The 22531-nt window shown below is 40.9% G+C and overlaps 2 protein-coding genes across 14 annotated transcripts in view; one reads left to right on the plus strand and one right to left on the minus strand.

Moving 5' to 3' along the window:
* Positions 1–22531, minus strand: part of CHLSN (cholesin) — a 139975-nt gene that overhangs the window by 38743 nt on the left and 78701 nt on the right. The gene's annotated exons all lie outside the window — the stretch shown is intronic.
* The window catches only part of GPR146 (G protein-coupled receptor 146), a 48728-nt gene continuing 30706 nt past the window's right edge, over positions 4510–22531 (plus strand). For 2 of the 5 annotated variants that reach the window (XR_014541515.1, XM_083585858.1), the window contains exon 1: positions 4715–5447. The gene's annotated coding sequence lies outside the window, so the exon portion shown is untranslated. Of the gene's footprint in view, positions 4526–4672; positions 5448–5562; positions 5887–22531 lie in introns of those variants that run through there. The other 3 variants (XR_014541512.1, XR_014541513.1, XR_014541514.1) reach the window with 3 other exon arrangements.

Below are 22531 nucleotides of genomic sequence, written 5' to 3' on the forward strand. Positions count from 1 at the left end.
TTGCCCTGTGCCTGGGTTTTTTTTCCATTTAACAGTTTGCAGCCTTTTCCTTCCGCTCCTTGTTTTGAGGCAGAATAGATTTGAGCAAGTGAGGAGGACTTGGATTGCAGGGGATTCGCCATTAGCTGTGTAAAAGCGCTCCTCCTTGCAGCCTGAATGATAAGCAGCCACCAGCAGCAATAGAATGGAGCACAAAAAAGCGGTAGGGGCACTAGGACCCAGACAATGCTCAAATCTATCCTGCCTGAAAATAAGCTGCTCCGTCCCGCGGATCAGCTGAGACGCGGGGGGGGGGGGGGGATTTGCGAAGTTTCCCCCTCTCCCTCATGCCCTCCCCAGCCTTTTTTTTTACTTCCTGGTTTTCACTGCGCTGGCTCAGAGCTCGAGGTTGGTTTTATTTTGCTGCTGGTTGCTTAAATTTTATCTTTCCTGCCATCCCTCTGCAGCCTCACTGCTCTGTTTAGAGAGCGCACGGACTTTTGCTAGCTCCGTCCCTCCTCCCGTGTAAGCGGCTGCTGCCGGCTTTGCTGCCATGACTCTCCTTCCCTCCCTCCTCCCCGGCTCCAGGTCGCTTTAAAGCAAGCAAAGCGAGAGCCTCGTAGAGTGTGTAAGCGGCTCCCGCTTTGCTTGACTGATGGCAGCCATGGCTCCGATCCGTGCATTCGCTCCATAACACGCACAGGCATTTTCCCTTACTTTCTAGGAGCAAAAAAGTGCGTGTTTTGGAGCGAAATTTACGGTAAGTGGTCTTTCCATGATCTACTCTTGAGTATGATGAACGTATCTCAGACCTCATATTTCACTAAGATAGAAACAGACTGGCGCTCCAAATAGTAATACTTTCCCAATAAAATGGTGATTTCTCCCAAAGGATGGCTCTCCTCATGTTTCTTTCCCCCCCTCCATCAATCTACTGTACTGTTTGTGAAATTAAACATAACTGGTTCAAAAAACAATCATTTTCCATATTTCTTAAGTTCGGAGATTAGTGCCTGTCTTTACATATGCAAGTTCAGAGGGCTGAACTTGATTGTTGCTGGATACAGGGGCCGTGCTGCTGGTATCTTTAGACTTGCAGGAAACCCCAAGGTTTAGAGAAGTACAAAAAATCTTGGAGGGGATTCCTATGGGAGAACTAACCCCCAAATCTCCAATGTGAACTGAGAGTGTTCAGTGGTCACAGGAGGGTAACAGATTATTGGCGCACGGGGATGCAAAACCAGGTGGGAGGGAAAAGAAATAGAGTAGCCTGGAGGAAAATGTGGCTGATTGTGGGTTTCTAGGTATATGCTGGTTCTTGATTTTATTACTCATCACTGTGGTTTTAAAACTGATTTTATAACTATTCTTGAGTGTGGCAATTTTTAAAAAATTGTATGGAATTTTTTTTTTTTTTTTGGGGGGGGGGGAGTTAATAGTAGCCTTGTAGGCCTGGATACAGTCCGATACGAAACGATAATCTTTATTCTCAGGCGGCTAGTCCTAGTCTTTATAACCCTGTACCTTCTTCCAGAAGGCAGAAGCTGATAGAGATCATTTCCAGGGTGCGCACTATCCTGCACTATCTCTGCAGCTTTCTTATGGCACCTGGAAGCATAGATTTGATCCAAGGTGGAGAGAGCACACAAAATTATTCTCTCTGCAGTCTTTACAACCCTGGACAACATTGTTTTTTCCTTGACCATGCAGCTCCCAAACCATAAGTTAATACACTCTCAACAGTACAATGGTAAAATGCCATCAACAGGTCCTTTGAGAGATTATTTTTCCGGAGGATTCTCAGAAAATATAATCTCTGCTGTGCTCTCTTCATCAGGTCTTTGCTGTTTTCTCCTCAGGTCCAAATGGCCAGATATAAATTAACAAATAAGGAACAATGAATAAGATATTCAAACTAATGAAGGAAAATATTTCAAGTGTCATCCTTTGCAAAATACTTTAAATAGCCTTCCTCAAAATATCTCACAGAATGCTTGGCAGGGGGAAAAACATTGGAAAGAAATTACATTAGCTAGAGAGTTAGAAAGGTTGCTTTATATGCAACTCAAGCAGTAAACCCCCAAACACATTCTCCAGGAAGCTAAATTTAAATGAAAGCTTTTGTACCTTTCTGAGCTAGGAAAACTTTCAACTATTGGAAAGAAAAAGGAGAATGGTGCATCTACACACACACACACACACACACACACGTGTTTGTTACTCCTACGATGCACACTGAAGCAGCCAGCATGTACTCAATTAAAATTCTATTTAGCCCTGATGCCACTTCATACTGAACTAAACATTTTTCTGAGCAACACATAATTATCCATAATAGCTGGTGTATATAAAAAAATAAGAGAAAACAAAAGAGTATGGCACCTTCAAGACTAACAAATTGATTATGGCACGTGTTATTCTAAGATATATACATACACACAAACACATATGTCCAGAGTTTCAGGGTGGAGGGGGTTGTGCATAGAGAGGTCAGAAGAAAATGAAATGCAGGGAAAAAATAATAATGATTGCACCCCTGGTCCTTTCATACTAGTAACTGAGCATAGTTTTATCTTCACAAAGGTCCCGTGAAGGAGGTTAAATTGAGAAAGTGACTTTCTCATGCCCACCTAGGTGAATAGGATTCTTTGTTGTTTTCGGTGCCAAAGACTAACACGACCATTATTTGTCTGGAAATTCAAAAGATGAGAAAATTGTTCAGGCCACAATATAAACATCTGCTTGTTTTCAACCAATGTTGTCTGGAAAATGGGTAGAATGTCAGTATCACCTCCTCTTTTGAAATGAATGGCTTAAGTATGGAGAACAAGAAGCTTCTGTATATGAGTAATTTGTGAGTGTATTTATTTATATAGGCCACATTTTTTCTCATTAAAAAGTGGCATCCAGCAAAAAGTTAAAAACACAATTAAACATAATCAATCAAATAAAACATATTACCAGAGGCAGCAGGATCTTAAAAGAAGGGGCAGCCAGGAGTTACCAATCAGTCTCATTAATAAGAAGCAGAGGTTATACTGAATTATAAACAGCAGAATTTTAATTAATAAATAAAGCCTAACTAGTGGTGTATGGAGCTACCCAATCTGGGAACTGACAACATATACAGGGTACAGAAAAGTGATAAAATATTGCTAAAGAAATTGCAATATGTATCCTTCCAAGGAATGATAGAAATATAAAGCTTCCTCTGAAGGAGTGTTTGAAGGCAACAGTTTCACCCTAAATATGACATCTGTACATGGATGCAAGTTCTCCAAGCTGTGACTGTAAAACAACTTCCATTTGTTACAGGAGAGCCCCAAGCAAACTAGACTGAAACAGGAATATGTTACCCATCAGGAGTGCTTGGCAGACCATGCCCCATCTCTCATACTGCGTCTCATCACCTAGTTTGCTAAGGTGGACCTTATCATGATACAGAGTGGGAGCATCTGCACACTTCAAATGCGTTTTCTCATGAATATTGTTTATTCAGGTCTTTTGCCATGGGACCTATATCTCATGCCTCTCTCCACGCCCTTTAATTTTATAAAAGCTTTGTTTACAGGCTGGCTGCGCATGCTGCAAAGCACCGTGCTGGGAGGACTCCAGACACCTTAACTTTTGTAGATGCAAAACTCTGTCATGGCCTGTGCCCCAAGTTTAAAGTAAAGGTAAAGGGACCCCTGACCATTAGGCCCAGTCGTGGCCAACTCTGGGGTTGCGGCGCTCATCTCCCTTTATTGGCCGAGGGAGCCGGCGTACAGCTTCCGGATCATGTGGCCAGCATGACTAAGCCGCTTCTGGTGAACCAGAGCAGTGCACGGAAACGCCGTTTACCTTCCTGCCGGAGTGGTACCTATTTATCTACTTGCACTTTGACGTGCTTTTGAACTGCTAGGGTGGCAGGAGGGGGGACCGAACAACGGGAGCTCACCCCGTCACGGGGATTCGAACTGCCGACCTTCTGATCGGCAAGTCCTAGGCTCTGTGGTTTAACCCACAGCCCCACCCGCGTCCCGTGCCCCAAGTTTACCGTACCTATTATTGCCCGTGTTTGCTGCAGACAAAGTTTTTACACCTGTGTTTCCTTAAGCAGCCATAACAAAATGTGAACAGACATTCATCTTTAAAACACCAATGTTACATGTCTTTAAGAGCCCCAACCCCTCCCCACTCTTTTCACCCCACTCCAGCAACTTCAGGAGCATAGTGCTTCTGAATAAGGGAAAAGAAAAGGTACAGTTTTATTCTTCCCAGATGCATTGGCTGATCCTGAATTTCTAAACCTGGTATAGAGGCCACTCTGTGCTCCCACTCGCAGCCCAGATAGGCAACTGGCTGCTTCTAAGTCAGCTCGTTGCTCCCCAGCATTGCTAGATAAATGCCAAATAATTTTAGTACAGAGAGGGGGGAAAGCTTTTAAAATTGCTCCCCACCCAGCCCCCTAATTTATGCAGCTACATCCAGGCTTTTCTGACGCTGCTCAAAAATCTGGGCACTAACTTCCAAATGTGAAAGATACCAAAAAAACACTGAATATGTGTGTTTTTGTTAAACTGGTGCAAGTTCTGCAGCCATGTTAGCTCCAGCAAAATCATTTCTTTTTTTAGGCTGTGGGTAAACCAGCCAAGGCTCAGAAGGACTGGAGTATTGGGCGGGGGGGGGGGGGGAGAAGAAGTGGCAGAGAGAATATGATGTTTTTGAGGTCCTTCACTGGAGAAGGAAACAAGAACGCAGTCTCCGCCAATGAAAGGAGAAGAAGTACCACAGAGTGTAGGCAGGTTGCCAAGTGAGCTCGGCAGCGTGACGGAGCTGCATTGAGTTTCTTTAATGAAAGCCAGGAAAGAACACATTACACAGTGTTTCTTCAGAGAGCTAAGCTAGCCTCCAGTGATTGAAATCAATAAAAACAGTCGGCAAGGGGCCCAAGTGGGGGGAGAACCAAATCTACACTCCAGGACTCAGTTTGCTTTCCACTTTCCCCCCTTCCTTCAGAAGTTAAACTTTGAAAAACTATATGCTACTCCTTGCAGGACTCTAAAGGTTTTTTAAAAATTATTTTTGGTCCAGGGGCCTGGCGAGTGGACAGCCGCTTTAAGCTTCCTTCCAACTCACCCCCTCCATTCTCTTTTACAGCGTGGGCTGCAATGAAAGGATTGTTTTGAACGTGAAACCTGCTGAGAAGGACACCTCCGGACAAGTGCCTGATCTTACGACTTGGGGTGGGGGTGGGGGGCAGAGAGGATGAAGCCTGTAACAGAAAAACGTGTGAAGAAATGAAAGAGGAAGTAAAACATGGAATTTTGTTCAAAAGAAAGCTCTCTGTCTGGATAGCATGTCAGCTGCTGTTGTGGCGAATTCTGAAGCTGCTGAAGAGACAGCCTTGAAGGGGGGGTGATTCCATACTAAAGCAGAAAAACCTGAGAATTCATGTTCAGTTAAGAGTTCAGGATCAATCTCAGGTAAGTCTCTGAGCAGTTTTTAGCCTTTTGGTTGAAAATCTGAAATTAAAAAGACACTTATCTTCATGGTGACTTAAAAATGTTTTCAATGTGCCTTCCTGTTAACTCTTTAAAGGATATTTGAATGCAGTGTATTTTAGCAATCTGAAATGAGACATTTTGAAAATTCTGCCAGGACACCAATCATCACAAAGAATGGCCAAATACGCACAAAGACTGTGGAATTTCCTTTTTTATTCTTGTCATTGTGTTTTTGTGTAATCTGATTTATTGACCAGAGTCCGGCCATTACGTAACTCTACCCGCTCCCCAAAGGACTCTGTGTTCCATGCGTTTGGGAACCTGATTTGTTGTTTTCATTGTGAAGCATCGGGGAGCCCATAGACTGAAAGAAAGAAAGCTGCATTTCTGAAGGTTTCTGTAATGATTTTCAAATGAAGTATGTATCCACTTGATCGGTTTTATAGAGAGCTACATGGAGCATGTAAGCAGTCTGCATGCTCCTTAAAACTAGAAATATTAAAGTATCTGTTGTTCCCTAAATAATTATGGCAGAATGCAACTGAACAATTTTATTTTCATGTGCAGAAGTTAAAAAGTGTGTCTAAGTGTGTGTGTGTGTGTGTGAGAGAGAGAGAGAGAGAGAGAGAGAGAGAGAGAGAGAGAGAGAAACTGTTGCTAAGGAATGTACAGGAGACTAGGGCAGCAAGTTCTGCTGCCAACACTCTTGATTTTAATATGATGAGAAACTTGAAATCATGAAAACTTTATCTCGCTCCCTATAATGGTTGCAGAGAGATGGGAAAACACTTGATACAAGTCAATAGTATCTTAGGCTGAAAACAAAGAAAGCAAGTGCATATCCTCCAACAATTCCCATATGAAAATAGGGACATGTTTCCAACACTCCTATTTCCATATTAAGGATCATTAACTAAGACCCCCCCCTTCCACTGTTACACATTCCTGAAGGTTCTACTCTGCCTCATTTATTATTTTAAACAGCCTAACTGCCATTCATTTTAAAAGCTAAGGTCCTTGTTCTTTTGGCTAAAGATATGCTAGAAAAACATTATTGCCCTACATGATGTTATCAGTAGTTTAAAATACACCTCAGCAGCTGCAGTCTGTGAAATGATAGGCTGAGCACTACATGGTGTCATCCATGCAAGAGATTTAAGTTCTAGCCACCCCAGAGAGGGAACTAAGGCCAGAATGATGACAACTCTAGAATCTCACACTATTGAAAAGATGTATCAAGAACCTAAAAATAGAGAGAGTGATTTATCATCCCAGAAAACAGAACAGTCAGAGAGTATGTAAGTGGGGGAAATATTGTTTTAAAGCATTGATGATTTATAAATGAATTTCATATAAAGACCTCTAATTTGGACCTGGAATTCTCATGTCTGTACAGCTCCCACCATTAAAAGAACTTCCCATATGTGAACAGACTAGAAAACAGAACTACACAAATCCATGGCAAAAATAGAGAGAGGAAAATACCAAAAGCTAATGTAAAAGAAAGAGCATTGTTTTTAAAGGAAATGGTATGAAAAATGAGTAAAATCAGGCTTTTACATCAACTTTTCTCCCAATTTCTTTATGATCAGATATACAAAATCCAGAACCATTCGTTACTTCAAAAACTGTAAAACTGGTTGTCTGCAGGGACACAGTGCATTTCTCCTTCATCCTCTGAATGTTTACTTCACCTCAGGTTTTTTCGCGTTGATAAGGGATTAACTTGTAATGTTTTAGTACTAATAAGTAAACTGACTTGATTAAAAACAAATCTCTGATTGAGTCTAAGAAGATATGGCAAGACTCGTGAAACTGACTACACCATATGGATACTGCACATTGTCTTGTATATTAAACTCCATGTCATACATGGTCTATAGAGAAACTGACTTGCAACAGATCAGAAATTGACAACTCCTTGGCCAGGTATGGGCCACTTACAGATGCTATCTGCTCCTCCCATTGCCCACAACAAAGGCAAAAAGTAGTGGATGGGCAGAATCTATAGTAAGGGGATTCAACAGCAAACCACCATGGATAGTAGAACCTTTGAGATTCCATAGTTGATGTTTTATTTTGAGGGGACAGACAGGCCATAATGACAGAGTCCATGCTTTGTATTCAGATTCCCCAGGTCCCATCATCTCCAGGTAGGGCTGGAACTTGTCAGAAATCCCAAAGAGCTGTTGTCAGTCAGTGCAGCCAACAGTGAGTTAGATGGACCAGAATATCAGCATATTCTGATTCAGCAAACAACAATTTTTATGTTTCAGTGGGGGTGGGAGAAGGGACAAACAATTCAGGAATACTTTATGAGCAGAAAAGCTGCTATTAATCTGGTGCCAAATATAACCACAGTTAAAACTGACCATGATACCCACAGGACTCCTATCTAAACAAGAGAACCTTGATGAGTCTTAACCCAGTACACACCGTATCAACATAATTCTTATCCGTAGTTAAGAATGGTGGATAGGGTACCAACTTTTGATTTCAAAAAATTATGGAGCCAGGGGAAGGTCAGAAGGTGGAGTCTCTTGGACGCAAGAGAGAGTAGAGCTAGTAGTAAATGCTTTCCATTTGCTCCTGCAAAATACAGTGGACTGAGCCCATGTCTGCATTCTAGGGTGGGGTGAAAAAGCTGCATAGGGAAGCAGGTGTAAGAACAATCCCGACTCCCCAGCTGCCACTGAGAACTTGCCAAGTTGCTCTGCCACCACCCACCCTATCTGCCTCAGCTTAAAAATCTTATTTGGAAGCAGTGGAAAGAGAGCTATGGAATAAACTGACACATGTACTTTACAGGCTCACAGGCAGGGGTATGTTAAATGTTGAGCTGGTGCTGAGCTTGGACTGAGCTCAACAACATGGCATATACATTAGATACACACTTTAAGCCTGGGCATTGTGAAAATGATGCTGCTTTTACTTGAAAAAGCAACTGACCAGAAGTAAAAAGAAAAACAGCTGTATTGCTCCCGCCCTCCCTGGCCACTTTGGCAACCCTCTGATGGGTCCACTTATTATTTATCCTACGATCTGCACCAGCCTCAAGCATATTATATCTGGTTCAAAAGAAATATTCATAAATATGGTAGTTTGGCTAATAAGAACAAAACAAAACTTTTTTAAAATGGTGATTCAAAAGGTAGCTGGTAAAATGAAAGTCTAGTATAATGAAAAATGAATGCAACAAGTGTACAATGGCAAAACTTTGCATGCACCTTTCTTCTACTAGCTTTTTGTTTGCCTTTTGCCTGTCGCTGAAGGCTAAACTTATTTTGTCTAGTCATCCATCTTGACATACTGCCAAAAACTCAATGTTTTCTGGCTGCACAAAGTCCCTCTTGGGGTATGCATTGGCACCAGACTCTCAAGGTTCAGGTGATACGCCTCTTGCCTTCACCACAAGAACAGTGGAATATTTTCCAGTCACTGTCAAATTACATTAGCTAATCCACATTTTGCTTTATCTGAGAATGAAATTCACTCTAGGGCCAACCACAAGGCTTATGAATCATCTATTTGAACAACCAGACTAATGTAAGAATAAGTCTGAAGATAGTAAGCCATTCAATATCCTTCAGTTGAGCACAATTTCCACAGATCCCTTGATACTATGCATTCACTCATATCAATCCCAAAATAGTACAGATACTTTGAACAAACAAACAAAAAACACTCTGTCAGACCAATTTTTTTGGCTATAAATTTATCCAAGCCTACAGCCTCAAGCGTTCTCCACATTGAAATCCTTGGAATTTATTTGCGAGAAAACATGTTTAGATTCGGCTGCAAACCAGAAAAAAATCAACCCATTATGACACTACTGGCAAGTGGCTCATTCATCCTACTTCTTAGCCACCATACAGAAATAATGATAGACACGTTCAAGTTTGGAACAAAGTTTCATTGATAAGCAACACTACTATATTCCATTTTCCGGTCATACAACTAGTACCATACACACATGCCAACTTGTCACAATGTGAAGTTGGTAACCTGTATGCACCCTCTCTCTTTCTGCCAGTAGTGAGCTGGTATGGTCAGGTAGGAACTACAGTGGCACATCGGGTTAAGAACTTCATTCATTCTGGAGATCCTTTCTTAACCTGAAACTGTTCTAAACCTGAGGTACCACTTTAGCTAATGGGGCCTCCCGCTGCCGCCTCACAATTTCTGTTCTCATCCTGAAGCAAAGTTCTTAACCCAAGGTACTATTTCAGGGTTAGCGGAGTCTGTAACCTGAAGCGTCTGTAACCCGAGGTACCACTGTACCAGCTTTAGTAGTGGCCCCGGAGCAGCACAACAAGCTAAAATCCTGAAATATAACTCTTATCTGTTGGAGTTAGGGGATTTTCTTATTCAAGCAATGAAAAGATTTAGCCTACATAACAGATTGCGTTGGTAATCAAGCTCCAGTCTTCACAAATCACACTAGTGACCCTAAAAGGCTATACAAAATGCAAAAGGTAGCATAACCTCTGCACAAATGGAGTTCTCACTGGCCAAGCATATAAAGAAGCAACACACAGAAAAGCACTAACTCCAAGAACACAAAACATGGTGCCTTAAGCTAGCTTGTTGAGTGGCTTTGTGCACACTCACATGCAGACACACTTTCTTCCTCAGCTTTCCATATTATTGAAGCTGCACAATTATATGTCATCCAATTGCTAGCAATGAAAAGTATTCCATTCCAACAACCTTTTCTTGCATTGAGAGAAGTCTGATATCAAATGTCAGGCGATAAAATGAGTTCAACCAGGGGGCATATGTTAAGCAGCTGTGACTTAGCTGCTTAACAGTTCAGATTCAATGCCAGTGCAGAAGCTCTGCTTTTCACATCTCCCTTCCTACACCTACACACTTGACCACATATGCATGTGCATATAAAAAGACTGAGGCAAGTTTAGTTTTCATTTCTGGAACCACAGGAAATTATATGTTGAGGCTACACTGGCCCCATTTATCCTATTTGTTCACTTCAGATATATTTCAGTGACACACTAAATAATTAAGTTTGTTGTCAAAATGTAGTGTTTTCTCCTTTAAATATTTTCTAATAAGGCAAACATAGGGAGCAGATGAGTATCTGCAAACTTCATTGAAAAAGAGATGAATTGTAACTATGGAAAAGAGTTATCCAAGTAAGTAAAGGCAACAAGTGAAAAAACAAGTCACTAGGAGGTGCGGGGCAGTGTTTTTATCTGTGGGGTACGCACACCCCTAAACATTTTGTGAATGAGTTTGGCCTCATTAAGGGGAAGTATTTCAATATGAGTAGGAAAATGAGAGTACTCCTAAACATTTTTTTTAGAAAAAGAGCACTGGTGAGGGGAGAATAATAGAGAGTGAGTAAAGATGCTTGCCCAATGTGTCTAAGCAGGAATTAAGCTGACAAAGACACGTTCAGCATACTTTCCTCTGAGAAGAATTGAGCAACCTACATCTGTGAACATCAAGCCTGAGACTTAAACCTGAATTAAATCTCTCCCTCTGTCTACATGTTGCCTCAGCCAGAGAAGGTAGCATCTCCCAATCAATGAAATATGGGAAGAATGGTATTTTTTTTAGTTTTATTAAGGTCCCTCACCAAGCTTCTGTGGAGTTATATGTCCTGTTTACCATATATCCATTACTATCCTGGCTCATGACCAGGTTGTTTTTGAAATATTTTAATACTCTAGGCAGGCAATGAATTTATAATCCTCAAATACTTAGTCCTAATTTACCTTTGCAGCAACCAAGAGTAGCCTGAAAGTGCATGGTCAATGCCTGATGTAATCTCAAAAGGAAATTTTCTAGTCTCCAGTTAATTTTCTAGTCCTCAGGCCGGCAATGCACCATAAAACCCATGGTTTGGCTCCTCCAGATATGAGCTGTAAAAGTTTATCTGACAAGCCATGTGCCTGGGTTTGGACATGCTAAGCTAAGCTGTCAGGGAACTGCCATCGAAAGGGGGGGGCACAAAAATACAGGGAGCCTCCGACGTTGCCCAGAAGTAGCTCTCCATCAGGAAGTGGAGAGAGCCATGCCTCCAGTGAAGCAGAGGGGGAAAGGAGGGACGAGGTGAGGGAAAGGCTCACAGATGCTACTGTGAGCCCAAGCGCTTCGCTTAGCCAGGCTGGTCAGGAAACAAGCATGCTGCTTCCGTTGCCCAGTTTCCACAGACGGATGAAACGGAAGGAGGGTAGGCGGAGATTTGGGGTGTCTAAGTTCTTATGTGGGGGAGAAACCGGAAGGGGCCACTCCCGGAATCTGCAAGTGACTGAGACAGACATGAACTTTGGGTTTCTGCACTGTACATAGTTTGCACTAAATAAAACCTGTAAAAGACAGGTCGAAGTCCTGGCTGTTTACTTGCAAGCAACCACCTGCAAACTAATCCATAAGCCAATCCATGGCTTAGCCCTGGGTAGTGCAGCAGGGGGAGGAGCTATGCCATGGTTTGCGCAAAGCCAATGTTTGTCTTAGTATTATGTGCAAACCAGGTCATCATATAAATTATACACAATATATATAAGTAATAACATTCAGTTTTTCTTAATGCAAGAAAATGCCACTACCCTGGCAGATTAAGATTTTAAATACACATAGCTCTGCACATAACTTGCATCAAGCACTGATCTGTTTACAGGAATAAGTGCATGAATAATCCTTGGTCAAATCTGAGGCTGTTGACTATTTCATTCAATGCTATTATGTGAAAATGTGAAAAGCAGCTTTGGTATTATCATTGGTTTGCTGTGGTAGGCTCAGTGTTGCGTTCCATGAACACACTCTAAAAAGCAAGTGATGAGGCTAAAATCAACTTAGAAACTGGATCTGCAACTTGTAATCAATTAAATAATAATAATTAAAAAACCACTTCCATTGCCCAGTTGGTCAGGTATTTTAATTTTTAATGTAAGTTCCACAAGCTGCAGGTGATAGGCACCATATTAACAAAGGGATTCTACCTTCATTCTCAAATAGGAGGGGATGCTTCTTCCAATAAGGTGCATATATGTCACAGGCAGCAGCACGTAAAACATCTGCAAACATGTGCCTCTTGTACTCTGGTTACATGTTTCATGTACATTTATTCACTAGTTAACATATTTATACTCCACCTTTCCATTAAAAATGATCACAGCAATAATTAAAAATAAATTGTTTATTTATATGCAACCACATGCAAAACATAAGACTTTAAAACAATGTGCTAAGTGCTCACACCACAACCAACCCTGGGAATCCTTCTTTACATAATTTACTTGGGCTGAAGGAGCTATTCTTTCTCAGATCAGAGTGTTTATAGCATTCTTCAATTGTACAGACTTCCTGTTCAAAAAGACAAAACAAAATCAGGAAACAGAAGTGCCACCAGCCAAAAGATCATAAGGGGGCCTAACCTTGCTGGATGCAAATAAGGTATTTTTTGTGGTGTGAGATACTAGTTAATATCCTGTATGTTATAATGTCCCTATAAATCAAAACCTTCATCAAATCCCTGCCTTTTGCTCTTAATACTCACAAGATAAGAAAAAGGAAAGGAAGCTTTCGCTTTTGATTAGTTTGGAAACACAATGCTTAGTGTTTTCCTTCTAAATTTGTGAATACACGATTGCAAAATTTTGAGCCATGCACTGATTCCCTGCCTCCAGTCATGTTTTGAAGCAAAATGTATGTAATTTGCCATTTTGTCCTAGGTTTGACAGTGCCCTGCAAATCAGGATTGGAAACAAGGGTCACACTAGGCAGGGAATAGATGTATGCAAGGCTGAATGACTCCAAGGCCTTAACTCCTTGTTCACAACCACCAGGCCATGGTTTGGAATTACATCTGAACCACTATGTTGTGTTGGAACAATTGCATCATCACTCAAATTGATATATTACTTAAATAGCATAGTCCATCTTATTCTCCCCTTCAACTTCAATCACATATGACATTGTGAATATCTGATGTATTAGGGATAATTAGATATTAAAGCTTTCCAATTCTATGAACAAGTTTCAATATTTATTTTTAAAATTACATGAAGAAATTAAATATGTTCTCTCTTTTATTTAACATTCTTTCTTTCTGTTCTGTACCCAGGAAGCAGATTGTGCTAGAGGGCAAATTTGAGTGATTTGCTACAGCATAGAACTCTAGGAATACTCAGCCCCATCTCACCCAAATCTCTCAAAACCATCTAAGCTAGAAGGCAGCAATTGGTATTAATAGGAAGGTGGGGGGTGAGGGGACTTCACTTAAGTGGCTGTGCAGCCCATTTGCACTAATTTATTTATGTACTGGGCTGCCAATCATATCTTCCCAGAAACTCAACATTTCACAAGATTCTGAATATCACCTGGACTGTTTTGTTTTCACAGTCAAAAACAAAAAAAAAATCAGTTTTGTAAGAAGCATGGAATTCTAGATTTTAAGTAACCTATTTGATTCAAGTATTCGGATGATGGGGGAGAAACCCCAATGAATCAGAATATTTACAGTTCAACACCTTAACCCCATACATTTGTATCTTAAAGAGAGCATGGATAAAGGAAAAATATTAAAATGGAGCAAAAGTCTTTGAGATGTTATTAAACAATTCATGCAAAAGAAATTGCAATACGTTCAACACAAAACAAGCAACTTCGTTAAAAATATTCTTTTCCCTAAAATAGCTCTGAAATCACAGCAATTGCAATGCATTTTACATGTAAATCTAACATTAGACATATGAAACTTATTTCATCTAGGATTTGCAAATGAATGGAAATTGCAGCCATCCTTGCACATTTCCAAGGCATTTAAAACAATTACCACTCTTTTTGTAGTAAACTGATATTGCAATTTCATTAAACTCTTCTTGCATGAACTAGTAAACACTAAAATCATACAGAGCATGGCATAACATCTGGAAATGCCATTGTGGGGATTTGCTATTGACGTCAAAACTTTGTGGGCTCCATTTTTGTTATGGAGGCAGTACACAAAAGTCCTGTATTACTACATATACCTCCTCTCTTGCTACCACATACAAGCACAAAGAGCCAAGTCCTAGCAAATCCAATGCAAACAAAGGAATCTGTGGCCATAGATAGATTTACTGCTGGTGCTTCCCCATTCAGAGCTGAAGATTTTGTGGTTGGTCGAAGAAGCACTTGCAAAATCCACAACCAGAAATGGGGAGGATTTAGCATTAGGGCTATGGCTGCTGACATAGGCTCCCAAGTTTACACAGGTTCTACTGTCGCACTGGTAAAGAAGAAGGGAGGCTTGCACCCACATGGTTTTTATAAAAATAAATATGTGTGGGTAAGACCAGGGCCTATATGAATAAAATTAAATGGGGATACTTGTTGTAGTCAACGAAGTACTGTAACTGTGTACGAGGAATGACTTCTGCTTGTGCAATGGCAAGTCTACTCCTGCGCCTTCCCCAAAATGCTCTAGGCCGGAGTTCTCCCAACTCTCTAGAGTAGATTTGGGTGAGTGCAGGGGACACACAGGAAGGAGGGGGAGAGAACATTCTATTGCACAACTGCAATGTCCTTCTTGGATTCAACCCAGGACCTTCTGAGCAAATATTTTTTTACAGGATTTGCACTAGGCAATATACTTTAAAGATACTACTCAAACATTTTTACCAACAAATATGCACATAGGCAATGGTTAAACAAGTAACCAGAAATCCAGTTGCAATTGTTATAGGGACATGACTTCAATTGCATGGATTATGCTAAACCAAAAGTAAAAGCTTTCAAAAACATCCTTCTCCAGGTTTGGGGAAAAGAAAACAGGAGGAGGGAAGCATGCAAACCAAAGGTTCACTGTAGTTCATGTGCATCTTGCTAAACCATGGTTTATTATAATATGCAAACTCAGAAACTTAATGTGCATTTGTATATTCACCTGATTATATGTAAAAGAACGTCCATGCAGCTTATTAAACTTCAGTCTAAAAATATCCAATAGGTTCCCCCCGCCCCCCAAAAAAAGATTCTGCGAAACATGTTATATTTATTGGTTGTCTGTGGACATCTGCTGCCTGTTGGATGATCTGCTGGTGTCCAATTTTTCTGGTCAGCCCTAGGTTTTGCTAGATGGCTTCAGGCAAGTCAAGATTTTTCATTATCACCTATCTAGTCAAAGTGCTAATGCAAAGATGGATGTTAACATAATTTGCAAATGCCCTTTGCATACCAAAAACAAAAGATATGAAAATGCTAAGTAATAGTTGTAGCATAAAATAATGACATCTGCAGATTTAAAAAATCACTGGAAAAAGCTCCTCAATAAAAGCTTTTGTTCCATTAAAAGCTGTATCTAGTATGTCCCAACAACGTCCACATTTTTCATGGTTTCCAATTACAAAATTGCTTCGCATGATTAGAGTGTATATAAACAACTGAAAACAAACCTTTTAGGCCATCTGTGTGTTCAGTAATGGAAGTAATAATGCAGCTAGTAATCTAGTTGCAAATGTGGTTAAAGTACATTTTTTTCTAGAAAAGTTATGTCAATTGAAATATGAACAATTTGACATTTTACAAAGACTGGGGCCCAGTCTCAACCCGCTCCCCCACCCCAAACCCAGATATAACGTAACGGTACCCCTGCCCGTATGGGCCAGTCTTGACAGACTCTAGGGTTGTGCGCCCATCTCACTTAAGAGGCCGGGGGCCAGCGCTGTCCGAAGACACTTCCGGGTCACGTGGCCAGCGTGACAAAGCTGCATCTGGCGAGCCAGCGCAGTACACGGAAACGCCGTTTACCTTCCCACCAGTAAGCGGTCCCTATTTATCTACTTGCACCTGGGGGTGCTTTCGAACTGCTAGGTTGGCAGGCGCTGGGACCGAGCAACGGGAGCGCACCCCGCCGCGGGGATTCGAACCGCCGACCTTTCGATCGGCAAGCCCTAGGCGCTGAGGCTTTTACCCACAGCGCCACCCGCGTCCCTTTAGACTAACCCAGATATATGTTTATCAAAAAGTGATTCAATCTGACAGTAAAACGGAAAACAGTAGTGAATTTCTACTGTAAGAATTTGAAGGAGCAGAGACTGAATGCTTCTCTGTTCTCAACAAAGGACTCATTATATCATCTCTTCTCTAAATCTACTGGCCCTTGATCATTTAAGTATTGGGTCTTTTCAGGCATTTTAATGGGGTATGAAAAGCAACATCTACCAAGACAGTGAATGATTACTGGCACTATCATCCAGGCTAGGAGGGGAAATCAATTTTACTTCAAAGTAAATTCAAATTATACAGCTTGAAATGCATGAAATGTTATTTTGTAAGTTTTCAGTTACTGTACAAGTTTTCAGAAACCAGTTCCAGAATTTATTTTAGGCTGTGATGTTTGGATCTGCACCCATGAATTTATAAAACACATTTTTCACACAAAACATAAGGAGCAACTTCGAAACTCACTCCTGTTATTTGAGCAAATAGCTGAATGCTTTTAAGGTAAGGTAAAGCATGCGTACATTGTACCCCATGAGCTGAGCTGGCTTCATGTTTGCATAGCCCAATTCCCCAATATATCCAGGCAGGGCATGGAAAGACCCATGTCTGAAAACCTGAAGACCTATCAATGTCAGTCAAGATACTGAGCCAGATGGATCAATGGTCCAACTTCATATAAGGCAGTTTGCTAGATACTTAATGTTCTCTGTAGTTCATTGACCTATGATAAATTTATAAAGCAAAGGTGTATACTCATGACTGGTTAACAGTCACAGAATAGCAAACTTTGATAAAGTAAAACAGCAGCACATATACGTATACTTTGATTTTTAAAAGGAACCTTCTTTAAATGGTCCAGAATATGCACTCTTGCTTAAGAATGTGAGAAGCGCCTTCTTGGAACAAACCCTTATCATCCAGCATGCTTGGCAAGAATCACAAAACCAGGAAGTGCTAGAAGATCATCACCCACCAGAAATTGGCCAGTGAACCACTGATGGACTGCTATCTACCTCCTGTTGACTTTTGTTCTAGTAAATGGAGAGATTAAATAAAAAATGCCAAGGTCCCTTTAACTGCAATATTTAGTCTTCATTCCAAGTGGTTTGTCCTGGTTTCTGTCTGTCTTTGGAACAATTCTGGATGATCCAGGCATGCCTTATTTAAAATGTATGATCAAATTATTGCTTTGTCCAAGCTGCAGCGCAGAGCCCTGGGAAAGGTTTCTGCTTAACTTATTGCTACCAGTATCACCATTTAACTAGCAAAGGGAACAGTATTCAGTCCAGAATTGTTTTGGCATTTCTTTCTTTTTTGGTGGAGCAGAGAGATAGGGAAAAATACAGGTGAAACCTGTACATCTCCTCTTCAGGATGGGTGTGTGAAATCTCAGGAAATGGGAAAGTTAGTATGAGAGTAGACCTGACACCAATTGACCACTCTCTACAAGCAATGGCTGCTATTCCAACAGTCAAGGGTTTGCTCCTCCAACAGAAAACTACCATGTCATATCAATTTCCAAAGTGACATGCCATGCAAACGATGGGCTAACCAATAATTCACATCTAGTTATATGGGATATAGAAAATAAAGAGACAGCCAAAGTAACCCAGGTGCATTCTAAAATCATAATAGGATTATTCTGGCCCAAGAAATGCCTGACTACCTTCTGAAAGAAAAGCAAAGGTAAGCTTCTTTATTACACCATGAAAAGGAATAGGATTTTTTTTTGGACAATTATATAATTTGTTTGGTGGCATGAGGAGAAGGGGGAGAATGAAAGCAAAATCAGTGTGACTAATTTTAGGGCTGCGGATTTAGAAGTATGTTTCTGTGATAAATGAACAAGCAGGCATTATTAACAGAGAGAACAAATAATACTAATGTCATTATCTGTGAGAGATAATGGGGTCACAGCAAAGCCAATTTTTAATATCGAAAAACTGCTGCCTTACTGTGACTTATTGTAGCTTATTGTAACTGTTCTGGTAGGTTTCCTAGGAATTTATCTCCTACTTGTGGCTATGAAACATTGCTGTAGACAATAGTTCTTGCAGTCTGTATTCTTGTCTTCCCATGAGGTTTAATTTTTCTATCAAAGATTTACAGAGAACTAAGTACAGTAAGCAGTAATGAGGTCACATCTTGATATAGAAAACCTCTTAGATGAATTTAATTTGAAAAGGCATACTGTATTAGGGAAGACCAGCAAGTTATAATATGAATCAAACTGTCCTCTTAGAAACCCTGGCATTTCATGGAGAAGTTCCTTGCTGAGAAGATCAGTCATTTTGGAGAAGTTTCTTGAAATACAACTTGTCCATGATTACTGATCTACCCCTGCAGAGCAGAGCCACAGCAAAAGTGCTGGACACATCTTAAGAGTCTACTCAATCACTCAGTACAAGAGGCCAGTCTGGGCAGCACCTTATTAACTAATTAACTAATAGAAGGACTGCTCTGGTCTATGGGCATTTGCCAAAACAATTTCTTTCCTTTAATAATACCTGAAGACTCTGTAATACACAAGTTTCCTGTTTAAAAAAGCGAGGAGTTCCTTGGCAGGCAAATCAATATGGAAAGAGTTCCCTGAGGATAGGAAAGTTGAAAACTTCTGTTTTTACTAATGTAAAAATAAGCTGCCTTTAATTCAGTTTCAGAGATAAACTATCAAGTGATTTGGAGTCAAGGTATTTGAGGTCAAACCCTACAAGCTAGGTATTTTGTATACTATCAAAGATCTTAAAAGGAAAATGTGGCAGTTGCTATTTCTAGGCCCAAGCAATAACGTGGATCAGAAGGCAAAGTTCAAGAGCACAGTAATGCACTTGTGCATTAACAGAAGGACTGCGGGTATCTGCCAAAACTATTTCCTTCCCTTAAAATTAAAATTCTGATCAGCCTTCGTGTCATTGGCAAAAATGTATGACTTCAACTACATCCTGAATGCACCTTTTCTTTGGTCCAACAAGTGGAATACGAGACACTGTTTGCTGGTATACTGTAAAATATTTCAGACAGAAGTAAATGCTCTATTCATACAAGCAGAAACTACTTGCAAATATATAGATTTTAAAAATCCTTAAACCGAATTTAAACAGTCATAATTGGTTTGTTTTTCTTTTAACTGTAATGAACAAACTGTTTTTAGAGGTAGTGTAAAGATAACGTTGACTCTCTCTTCACTGTGATTAAGAGATCAGAACCAAGATGGAGGATTATATGTTCTCTGCCAACAGACCCTCCCACCCCAAACACAATTTTGTCACTCTCACCTTAACTGGTGGAAATGCTGTAGCTCCATGGTAGAGCATCTGCCTTGCATGGAGAACGTCCTAGGTTCCAGCCCGAAACCCTCAAGAGCTGCTGCCAGTCAGGGTAGACAATACTGAGCATCTGTATCTGAAGAAGTGTGCATGCACAAGAAAGCTCATACCAATAACTAACTTAGTTGGTCTCTAAGGTGCTACTGGAATGAATTTTTTTGTTTTGTTTGTTTCGACTACGGCAGACCAACACAGACTATGCAACACAACTGTGAATAGCCACTGGTTGCAGCAATTCCTTTTATAAGCAGGATACCATGGGGATTAAGTGTACTACTCAGGCAACGGTCCTGAGAATCGCTTCCTCTTCTTTCCTTCCTTTGCCATACTTTACAAGGGTTAAATAAGTAGTTGCTGGTGGGGCAACACAACACAGATAGGCAGCAGTGCTTACCTGGGTTCCCAATGCCAACCACTAGTTACCAAGAGGGAGGGGGAGGCAGCAGCAGGGAGCTAGGTGCAATACAAGCATGGCAGCACTGCCAATCCATCTCTCCCCACTGCCTCAAATTGGTAACCAAGTGTGGAATTGGAAAGCCAGGTGAGCAACACAGCCCTCCCAGTACTGCTCTGCTACTGGTTAAATGTGCTGTTCAAACAACTGTCATTCCTGGTCTCCACTTAGCACCTTCCACTGAACTGCCACTTGGTAAAGGTAAAGGTAAAGGGACCCCTGACCATCAGGTCCAATCGTGGCCAACTCTGGGGTTGCGGCGCTCATCTCGCTTTATTGGCCGAGGGAGCCGGCGTACAGTTTCTGGGTCATGTAGCCAGCATGACTAAAGCCGCTTCTGGCGAACTAGAGCAGTGCATGGAAACGCCGTTTACCTTCCCGCCGGAGCAGTACCTATTTATCTACTTGCACTTTGACGGCTTTTGAACTGCTAGGTTGGCAGGAGCAGGGACCAAACAACAGGGGTTCACCCCATTGTGGGGATTCGAACCGCCAACCTTCTGATTGGCAAGTCCTAGGCTCTGTGGTTTAACCCACTTAGCACCTTCCACTGAACTGCCACTTGGTAGCAAGGATTAAATATGCAGCTTCTCTAACTCTGAAAGAGGTAAGAACTCTCTCTGATAAGAGCCAGTCTTAAGCACAGCAAACAAAACAAAAGCTTCTCAGAGGACATCAGGAGACAGCAACGTTTTTCAAAGCTGCTCTGCCAAAAGTGAACTTATTCCCCTTAAAAAGATTCCACCAAAGTTTTCGTTAAAGTGAAGGGTCCCACTACTGCCTCCCCCCAAAAGTGAACCACTGGACTAGCCTATCTGGTGACCATGATTAAAAATACAGAACATGCTGCATTTTAACAGAACAGTTACATTCTCAGCAGCTTCACAGATATGAGACATTAGGTAAACTGCAGAAACTGGCATGTAAACTTTGTTTTGGTGTATGCTCATTTATGTTTTAAAAAGATAACCGAAGAGTTGTTTTGATAAATTTTATCATGTGCAATGTTGTTTTTAAAATGTTAGCGCCTCCTTTTTATTATTGCTACTTCAGCTTAGTTTTACCTAGTAGAGGAAAAAAATGTAGAAAACAACTAAGCATGAAGGGTCTTGCAAAATACTGATACGTTCATATAGTGTTTCTTGAGTTCAAAGTGTTTCACAGATTTCTTTTCTTCAGAAATCCTTACAAACTCCCTATAAAACAGGTCAGTATTAATATCCCCATAATGCATAAGGGCCGAGAGAGAGAGAGAGGCTGTATACACACCATGCATTTAACATGCTTTAATTCCCCCAAAGAATCCTGGGAACTGCAGTTAACCCACCACAGAGCTACAATTTCCAGCACCCTTAAACTATAGTTCCAATCATTCTTTGGGGGAAGCAATGTGTTTTAAATGTATGGTGTGTGTGTAGCCAGAGAGAGGGAGGGAGGGCTATTCTTGCCTAAGGGCAAATAATGAATTGATAGCTGAGGTGAGATTTGAACCAGGATTTCTGGATTCATAGCTCAATACCACATGACATTAGCTCTTGAAGGTATAAAATAAAAGTGCATAATAAGTTTCTGTATCTGCTGTTCTCTTGAAATAACTATGCTGAAGTGACAGTCCAGAGTTTTTAAATTCACACAGGGTGCAAATTATAGTTGCCTTTGTCTAGTCCTTTTCTCTTTGCAGAATTTACCAAGTATGGTATAACATATTTTAACTGGTTGCCAAGAAGAACTGAAGAAAATAACTTATTCTCCTTTGGTAGCAAACAATTTATAAGAAGCTGATTACAAAGGGGGGGGGGGAGGAAACACCAAGATTGAGTGAAACTGTGTATGGTGCAATCAAAATGAACTTCATTTGCAGTTTCTTAAATCCAAGACAGGTTTCCTCTCTGTCTGCTTCACGGGATTGCAACAGTAAAACAGATTAGAAGGTTAAGAAATTTTCTGCCTATTACTATGCTCTGGGTGTGTCCTCTCCCTCAGATTCTCTGCTTTGGGTTTTATATATATTTCACCTTGACAAGTAAACTATTAGGACAGGTTTGCATATAGCATTGCCTAGAGAGGAAAAGACAGTAGATCTGCTTGAACTCTGCACACTTCTGGTTCTAGGATCACTACACTCACAGCCTAGTGAACCACCAAATCCAGAGCTTTCCAAACTGTGTATCGCGACACGTTAGTGTGTCGGCTGCAGTGTCTAGGTCTATCACTTGAATGCTCCCCACACACCTCCTGGGGTGGAAAGAGGTTAGTTTAACCTCCAGTTCGCTAGTAAAACTGAATTACTGTGTCACGAAATGTTGCATGTCTAAAAACAGTGTGACACCACC

This window comes from Podarcis filfolensis, assembly GCF_964270895.1.
Source record: "Podarcis filfolensis genome assembly, chromosome: 14".
NCBI classification, from domain to species: Eukaryota; Metazoa; Chordata; class Lepidosauria; order Squamata; family Lacertidae; genus Podarcis; species Podarcis filfolensis.